Consider the following 10,087-nt stretch of genomic DNA (forward strand, 5'->3'; position numbering starts at 1 on the left):
TCTCTTTTTTTCTTAATTTTAACAAACATATATTTGTTGCCCATGATGTGTAGAATGAGGTCATTTTCAGAAGCTGAGAGTGTATCTCAAGTCTTCTACTTGCTATTTTTGAAGCATGGCTGGACACCTCACACAATGGCTTATGTTAAATGTGCCTACAAACTTTATGCTCATAGACGTTATGTACATAGGTAAGGATAGAGTATGTAAACTACTATTAATAATATTTTATTTGTTTTAGTGTGCTAATGTACCTGTAATTTTATCCCAACTCTGTGCCCGTCCATGATGTCATATCCTCTTGCTAGTGCCATGTAGGATGTGGCAATGGTCAGGACTTGAAGTGAAAGGCTCAGACTGGGAACTGTCATAAATCAGAGGAGCCATGACATAATGTGGGGTAGGCAAGTAGTAGAATCCAGTGAGTTTCGGCTAATGCAGAGCAGTCAGGGAGGACACACTTGAGTGCAATCTAGAGTTCAGGCCATGGGGTAAACAAGAATAGGACTGCTCAGCCAGGATGGTAATTTCCAATCCAAATCCACGACTATTTTGTTCCCACTCTGTATAGGTAGCCTTGGGCCTATAGGCTTCCATCATCAGAAAAAGCCCTCACAGCCTAAAAATTACCAAGGATAATTTATCCCCAAGTATAAAATTTCTAGGAAGCTGAAGAATTTGGAATTAAAAGCTTTCAGGTTTGAATTTTAATCCAGCTCTAAATTCCACCTCTGCATTCTTCCTTGCTAAAAGATCCTTTGTATATATCTAAATGTTGGCATCTATGTAAACCACATGATACTGCTTCCAAAACAGTTAAACTCCTGAGCATCTGTATCCAGGAAGGATGTTTAGTAGACTAAGGCTGAAATTACCATGGCACTGCTATTCTTGCCCAATGGGGATCTTTTTCAGCTCAGACCCAAACTGCGAATTACTTTTCCCTCACAAAATAAGTGAAATAAATCTCATACTGCAACACGTAGGTAGCACAGGAAGGCAATAGAGAGTGTTCAGAAAGAAGCCAAAAGTTGAAATCCAGCAAATGAAAAAATAAGCCATTTTCAGGAGAATAAGTGGAATTAGCAGAAGGCATTTAACAGAAATCCCTGGATAGAAGCCACCCTCTTTAAAGATAGTTAATAGTGTTTTTATATTTAAAGTGAACTCAAAGCAATAATATGTTTTTAAAAACATCTTAATTACCTCAGTAATTAAGGCACAGACCCAAGAATATAACTTTCCTAGCACAGATAGGCACAAGGTAAGAGATATGTGTCAGAATGACACAGACAAGCCAAGAAAGTAAAACAAGATCAAAGAAAAATGTATAACTTCATTTGGCTAAAAGTTTCAGCAAAACTTAAAAGAAAATAGGAATATTAATTTCAGGATTAGTTCATTATTCATGCTTCTCATAAACTCAACAGAACACTTTATAGCGTTCTCATTCCAAAATACAGGCTTGCTCTAGAATGTTGCAAGTTAATAACCCTCTAGCCATTGGTGTAAGATAATTATTAGGACTAAATGGACTCGGTTCTACCCAGAGAGCCAGACAAGGTAGGCAAGCAGTCACCTAATCATACACATTGGGCCACTCTGGTGGGGAATGGAAAACAACAACACATTTCAGGTAATTCTGGTATGTGTGCAAATCTCTCCTATTATACACCAGACCCTAGAACTACAGCAACTAAACTAATTCATATCTCCACCAAATTAGTTTGGTGCTGATCCTAAAGCTATGAATATACTTCTTGACCTGACTAGAGATATTTGTGTTGTGGTTTTTTAGCTCTTCTTTGAGCCCATATTCGCCTCCAGCTACGTTCTTGTGAATATTCTCCTTTATGCAAAATGTAGTTAGGTTGCCAGATTGCAGTAAATTGAAGAATATATGGGAGATGTAGAACAGGATAAAGAGAGAGCACACACAAGACATTTGCACATAGGGGAGCATGAGAGCCAATCTGCTGTGCTATGATTTGACAGTGGCTACATTCTTCTGCTTACAGCCACGCAAAATGTGGTCTTAAGACTCACCAATGTATTAATACTTATGCTCTAATTCTCTCTCTTTTGCCCTTCATATACTCTTCAACTCACTCAAACATAAAAACTATAGAATAACACCACTGTAAAACTACAGCATAAGAGGAAGGGAACCAGGGAAATGTATCTGATCTCTTTTCTCATTGGCTGAGCCCAACATCAAGCCAGGGGCAAGGGACCATGGGTTACACTGTTCAGCGGTACGGAGAAAGATAAAAAGACAAATGGAGAATATCCACTATGCTATTCTCTCTTGGTTTTCTCTTCATTTCTCTGACCACACTTCTCAATCTCTGATAATTTCATTTTCTTCTGTCTGACCATTAAATGTTAGAATACCGTAGTCTTCAGTCCTAGGTCCCCTTGTCTAACTTACTTCACACTCTCTCCTCAGGAGAGCTCAGCCATAGTTATGGATGCATTCACCGCTAATACACCAGTGATCCATAAATGTGTAATTCCCTTCCAGATCACTCCCTGGAAACTAAGATTTAAATATTCAAATGCCTACACGACATCTCTAGTTAAAAGTCTCAAACTAAAAATGTCTATAACTGACTTCATAATCTTCTCCTTTACATGCAGTCTCTTCCAGTTCTCCCTTTCTGTGAATAACTGCACCAGTCAGAAAGTTCTGCAGCCCCAGAATCCTCTCCTTCACATTCCATATGCCAAATTACTATTAGTAGTAGTAAATTACTGATACTAATCTAAATGGATTTGCCTCAGAAAGACTCTCAAGCCTATACTCTACTACTTGCATCCACACCACCAAGGTCTAGGGAGTTTCATCTATACCAAGACTACTATCACCCATCTCACTCCTGCCTCTACTCTAATCCATTTTCAATACAATAACCAAGTGATCTTTTAAGAAAAATTCATAATTGTGGCCATTCCACTGTCATGTTTTAATATTTTTTAAATAATCTCTACACCCAATGTGGGGCTTGAACTCATGACCCCAAGATCAAGAGTCACATGCTCCATCGACTGAGGCGGCCAGGTGCGCCTCCGCTGTCATGCTTTAAAGGATTTAATCATTTCTCTTAGCCTACTGATCAGAATCAGAATCATGACCTGCAAGGCTTCCTTCAGATCCTCTCCCACCCTGTTGTTCCTTCTCACTCTCCACGCTCTTGTCATACTGTCCTTATCTCAGTTCCCAGGCAATACTGACCCTCCTCTGCCAGAGGAGCTTTGCTCATGGCTCCTTCTGTCTGAAATGCTCTCCTCACCCCCACCTCATGCTTTTGGCAACACAACTCCAACTCATCTCAGACAAGTTGGAAATTTTCTGGGAGAAAGCCTTGCTGCCCATCCTCCCTACTCCCTAACCTGGTATCGTCTTTCATAGCACCATCTACCTTTTCTTTAAAGAATTTAACTCATTTTTAACTTTAAATTTCTTGGGGATGATTATCCTCTACTCTTAGGAGACTATAAGAGCTATGTGAACAGGACTGTGTCTACTTTTGTTTACCACTGTATTCACGGCACTGTGCCCAGTATATGACGCAAGACTGTCTTAGTCAGTTTGAACTGCTGTAACAGAATACTGTAGACTGAGTAGTTTATAAACAACAAATATTTACTTCTTATAGTTCTGGAGGCCAGAAGTCTAAGATTAAGGTGTTTGTAGATTTGACATCCAGTGAGAGCCTTCTTCCTGTTGCGTAGACTTTCTGCTATGTCCACACATGGTAGAAAGTGCTAAGGAGCTCTCTGGGGTCTCTTTATAAGGGCACTAATCCCATTTATGAGGGCTCTGTCTTCATGACCTAATCCCAGGAGGCCCACCTCCAAATACCCACACACTGGGAATTAGGTTTCAACATATGAATTTTGGGGTGACATAAACATTCCATCTGTAGCAATGATTAGCAGATAAACTGGTTAAATGAAGATACCGATAGATAACCAGATGGGTGAATAAGTAAGTGAATGAATGGAAGCAGTCAATGCTAATCCTACAGCTGGGAAGCACTGTGATTCCAGCTGGGAGGTCTTGGGTGGAGGCTAATAGTACAAGTCTGGGACATGAAATAGAATGTAGAAACCAGATTTTTAATGATTTCAAGATCTGTGTAAATTGGAGTCTATTTAGCAATCCCTTGGGTGGGCCCTGCCTCAAGGCATTCTGGGATCTCAGCACCACAAGCCAGAAGAAAAGGGGAGGTACCCAGGCCCTGAGAGAATCTCCTCCCTACAGCACACACTGGTAGAGGGACTGCTGTGAGGTGAGGAACTCAGGAAAGCAGTTCAGGCTTCTTGGATTAACGCTTGGGTGCTCTGAGTTAACAGAGAGGTTAACACAGAGCTCAGTTTTTGTTACAAAGAGCTGTCCTGCAGGGGTCTGCCATACCGGTCAGTCAGCTGCAAGACTCTCCAATCAGATAACACACGTGAGAGCCTGGAGAGTTGAGGGAAAAAGAAACTGGTCAAACTGGCTGTCTGGTCAAACCAGCTGTCAGCATGGCTGAGTGCTCTCATTTCAAGGAAACCATTTTGTGCATCTTAATGTTCCCCACACTGATGCCAGCACTCTTTCTTCCACTTCCAAAATGTTTTGTAGCTATCATGTAAACCCAGCCTGTATTTCAAAATAATCAGCAAAATTATTTTTAGAAAGAAACCCACCGTTCATTGTTTAACCTAAAGTAAACGAAAATACTTAAGAAACCTGTTTTGGAAATAGTACATCTTTGTATCTGAATATAACAAACAGTACCATGGTGAGGGACAAAGTGTGCAACTAACAACTGAAATACATAAGGTTGAAATGTTAGCCTGAGGAGTTACCACGGATATATGGAATTAGGAATTTTGTAAATACCATGACAACTGGTATTCCTTAACATCAGATAAACTGTGTTTTATATAGCTTTGTAAAATACCAAGTCTCAGACTCCCTGGCAAGTTGGGTTTTGCTTGTTTGTTGTTGGTTTAACTTCTAGAGCATTTGTCCGTCTTTTAATGTATGTAGTATTCCTACTTTGATACAGTCTTTTCAGTTAATTGTAGAGCCTGACCAGACACACCCAGCATGCATATAAAGAATGAAGGAAAGAAAGAACAGACCCAGGAAATGCCTTCCCTTAGAAGCATGCTAATGCCAAGGCTCAGACTTGACTTTACAGTTTTCCAAACTTGTCTCTGTTTCCAATGGCAACTGTGAAATACAACCAGCAGAGTGTTTCACATTTAGATTGCTTTTGTCAGTAGGTTGCATAATTAGATTGAATGTGCTTAATCTCTTTTAGAGCTAAAACATGGAAAGATTTCATTTGGTGAAAGAACGAAAAAAAAAAAAAAAGAACAGTGGAAAGTATTTGAAACCGAAACATTTGTGGATATCTAACATTAATAGATGGTGTCCTTACTGGTTTGGTTGCAGAGGCTGCACACTGAACTACTACATCTAAATGGGGAGGTTTATAGAAAAATTTGTTGTGGTTGCTTCTTACAATCAGAGCCAGAATGAAGAAGGATTGCATCATATCTCTTATTCTTGGGTTAGGGAAAGAAAACAAAATTATCCTTTTCAACAAACCTTTTTTGAGGACCTCTGATGCCAAAGCATCGGGTTTGGCCTGCTGGGAGGAGACATGAACAAAGTCCTGCCTCTGTGAGTTTGCAACCAATTAAGGAGAATTTCACTGTTAAAAATAATAAATAATGTAACAGTGACTATTTTGCATGTCTTAAAATTGTCAAAGTCCTTTGTGCTGACATGATCAAAGAAGACTTCCTGGGAGAAAATGTCAATTAAGCTGAGCCTTAAATGAGCAAATGTGGAGAAGCAAGAAGCACGTAACACCACACAGTCCTGCCCCAGCCTCTAAAATCCCACTGAAACAATGATCAAAGTACCTATTTTGAAAATAGCAAGCAGCTTTTCTGAGTGTTTTAAACTCTTATGTTGATCTCCAAGGACTGCCTGACACATGCTCTCTCTCCCTCTCTCTCTCTTTTATTCATTCATTCTTTCTTCACCCCCACCCCCACCAGTAAATTTAAATACCAAAAGTGGTTCTAACAGAAAGAACTCTGGAAAGCACCTAAACTAATACAGAGATTCCCATCCTTTAAGACGAGTAGAGAGATTGGGTCTTGTTTTGTTTTTAATTTCACAATCACATAGACATATTTTTGACCCCAAGTAAGGCTTAGATTAGGCTCAAAAATGCTAGTTTTAAAAGTTTTACTTGTCAATTTTTTATCTATCTCCACTATCACAACACCTCAAACGTTTCGTCTTACATATACCTAAAATGTAGTGACTTCCTACCAGATCCATTTCTGCCAAAAAATTGAGGCCCTTAACTCTCTTCAGATCTGTTTCCTATACACATAGTCATTCCTACACACACACACACACACACACACACACACACACACACGCACACAAACACATAGGTATCACGGAAGGAAGAATAAAATTCTGCCCCCTTATATCTCCTCATTGTCATGAAACTATCCCCTGAAACCCCAAAGAAAAATGCATTGTGAAGAGGGAGTGTGTGTTAGCTTCACACAACTTCACACAACTTCATAAATGCATTATGAAGAGGGAGTGTGGTTAGCTTCACCAACGATGTCTGACACTGAAATACATATGCATACATGCAGAGAGTGGAGAGAGATAATGTGTGGACAGAGAGAAAGGGAGACAGAGAGAGAGAGAAACAGAGACTAGATAGTTGCCCAATCTGTCTTCAACTACCTCAGAATGGAGAAGTCAATGCATTCCAAATAAGCCTTTTTGCAAGGGCTAATTTGTTCAATTAGCCATCATTCGACAAATAACAATACTCATTGTGAGATCATACTTTTTTCACTTTAAAAACAGTAATATATATACTCTTATTTTTTACATTTACATAATTTTTATTTATTTATATTATCTTTTACTTTTACCACTTTACTACTTTAGTACAAACATATTAGAAATTTTAGAAGCTACAACTAAGCAAAAAAAAAAAAAAAAAATAGAAATCTCCAGCAATCCAGTCATCTCTCTCCATTGTAAAATAGATTGTGAATGTCTTTTTTCTTCTAGATTATAATTCTCCTAAGTCCTAAGAACATATCCTGTTTATCTTTTTAGCTTTCAAATTTACTGCACATCGTTGGGAGTTTCCAAATATTTAAAACATGAATTTCAATCTGGCTGGAGGGAAGGTATAGAGAATCACACAGGAAGCTCTTTCCAAATCACACAGACTGCTACAGAACCTTCATCCACCATAACACCCTTTCCTGGGAGATTCTAGAAGAGTGATTTGCAACCTTAAGTGCACACTAGAATCACCAGGTCAAACCCTAGACCAGTGTTTCTCAGCCTCAGCAATGCTGCCATTTTGTACTAGATAATTATTTGCTGGGAAGTTATGCTGTCTATTGTTTAATAGCATCCTTGACTTCTGTTCACTAGATGCCAGAAATACCCCTCTCCCCAGTTGTGAGAATCAGAAATGTCTCCAGATATTTCACCCCTGGACAGTAAAATCACCCACCTCCATTCTGAGCCATGGCCTTAAACCAATTAAATCAGATTCTCTGGGGGTGAGACCCAGGAGCATCAAGATTTTGAAAACCTTTTGAGATATTCTAATATACATCCATGGAGGCCCTAAGACAATGGGACGATATCTGCCACTCCATCTTGTTCACCCTTCTACCAGCAGGCACAATGCCTGGGCATGGTAGGCTCTTTAAAAAGCTATGTTAATCAAGTGGTGATTAATTAAAATAGTACATGACTAATTAACAGTACTTAATTGATCAGCGTAAGAGAAAACAAAATCATGGTAGGATAGGAAAAATAATTTGAAACCTCTCAGAATATAATTCTGATGACACAATCAACATGCATTACCATACTGGTACAGCTGAGAATCACTAGGTTGGATCACACAATGTTAGAACTGGAAGGGCCTCATTTAGTCATTATTTTCAGACTGTGCTCTGCCAAGCCCTGGAGTTCACTGGTGGGTCCTCAAGGACAGCTCAGGAGAATGAGGGGAAGGCCAAGTAAGTAGGGGGTCCAGACTCCATGGCATCCCTCCAACACAGGAGTTCTTTTATTCATTTATCCAACAACTACTCGTTGGACACATACAATTTGTCAAATGTATGGCAGTGCTATCTATACAGGAACGAGAAAAATAATTAACCTTCTTGCAACTCACAACTGGATGTTTTATTGGTTAGGGCTCCATATAAAATTTCTTTTGAAAAGGGGCTCTGCTGTGATAGACAGGTAAAGAACATGGTGAAAACCCACTTCCTCATATTGTAGATAAACGAAGATTCAGTGAATTACAAAATTAACTTAATCAAAAATATCAGAGTAAAGACTAAAACTTACTTCCCCTAACACAAAACTCGGTGATCTATCCATATAGCATTCTACAGTCTAGAAGCAGTGGTTCCATGCAAGAGCTGAGACTACACGCAAGAATAGATCTCCTGGCCATTCCCATCATGGAGCTGTTACGTAAAAATGGTAAAAATACCCGTAGCTCAGCATATTCATCAGGATGACTTTGCTTGCAAATAACTAAAATTCCATCTCAAACTGGATTAAACAATACAGGGAATTTATTGACTCACATAATTGATAAAGCTAGAGTAGATTTTGTTTCAGAAGAAGCTTAATCCAGTGATAAAAACGTGACTGGAATATAGTTACTGCTCTCATTTCTTAGCAATATCTCCTTTGTGGTTGTTCCATTTCCAGCCGGCATTCTCCTTGAACTTTCAAGAAGGTCTCCAGGCTATATGTTTGCAGTAGAAAAGAGAAAGTCTCTTTCCATGACTGGTATCCCAGAACATAGGGGTTTTTTCTCGGTTCTGATTGGCCTAGCTCAACAGTACCCAACCGGGCTAATATGCTGTCTTGCGGTGACCTGGAGCCACAAGAATCCACACAGGTATGGGAAATTTGAAGTATTTTTAGAAAAGAGGGAGGAATTAATGGAAGGAAGCAACCAGCAAATAAATATACTACAGTGGCTATTCTAAGGTATTATATCTGAATCTAACTATGTGGCCCAAAGAGCTAATGAAAACAAAATGAGACATAAACTTCTAGAGTTTAATAAACATTCAAATGAGTATGTGCAAATATTAATAGTGGTAGGGTTTCAGGTTATATCTTTCTTACAATATTATATATTGTTTGAATTATTTACAAAGTAATATTTAAATACTTGGAGTGAAATACATGACAATGCATGTTTGACTCTAGCATACCCAAAGGTACTTTGTTTGGTTATGCAATAGGTGGCAAATAAAAATTGTTGCCTTTTTAACAGTCTTGCCTCAGAAGTAAAATAAACTTGATCTATTTGCTCCTAAGTTCTGAATAACCACAAGCAAAATATGCTATTTTTTGCCTTAAAGTACAATTGATAGGGACGTCTGGCTGGATCAGTTGGAAGAGCATATGACTGTTTATCTCAGGTTCATGAGTTTAAGCCCCACATTGGGTCGTAAAGATTACTAAAAAAATAGGGGCGTCTGGGTGGCTCAGTCGGTTAAGCATCCGACTTCAGCTCAGGTCATTATCTCACACTCCTTGAGTTCGAGCCCCGCGTCGGACTCTGTGCTGACAGCTCAGAGCCTGAAGCCTGCTTCGGATTCTGTGTCTCCCTCTCTCTCAGCCCCGCCCTTGCTCATGCTCTGTCTCAAAAATAAATAAAAACATTTTTTTAAAAAATATGTTTAAAAAAAAGGTAAAAAAAAAAGTACAATTGATATAATGCTATGCTTGGAATGGATACTTAGTTATTGCTTCTAATTATATTCATATTTCAGGTTATATTTTTTCCAATATGTTGATTTGATATAAAAGTAATTTCTGGGGTGCTTGGGTAGCTCAGTTGGTTAAGCCTCCGACTCTTGATTTCCACTCAGGTTGTGATCTCATGGTTTGTGAGTTCGAGTCCTGAGTCGGGCTCCGTGCTGACAGTGCAGAACCTGCTTGGGATTCTCTCTCCCCCCTCTCTCTCTGCCCCTACCCTAC

The sequence above is a fragment of the Neofelis nebulosa genome, chromosome 5 (genome assembly GCF_028018385.1).
Source record: "Neofelis nebulosa isolate mNeoNeb1 chromosome 5, mNeoNeb1.pri, whole genome shotgun sequence".
Taxonomy (NCBI): Eukaryota; Metazoa; Chordata; class Mammalia; order Carnivora; family Felidae; genus Neofelis; species Neofelis nebulosa.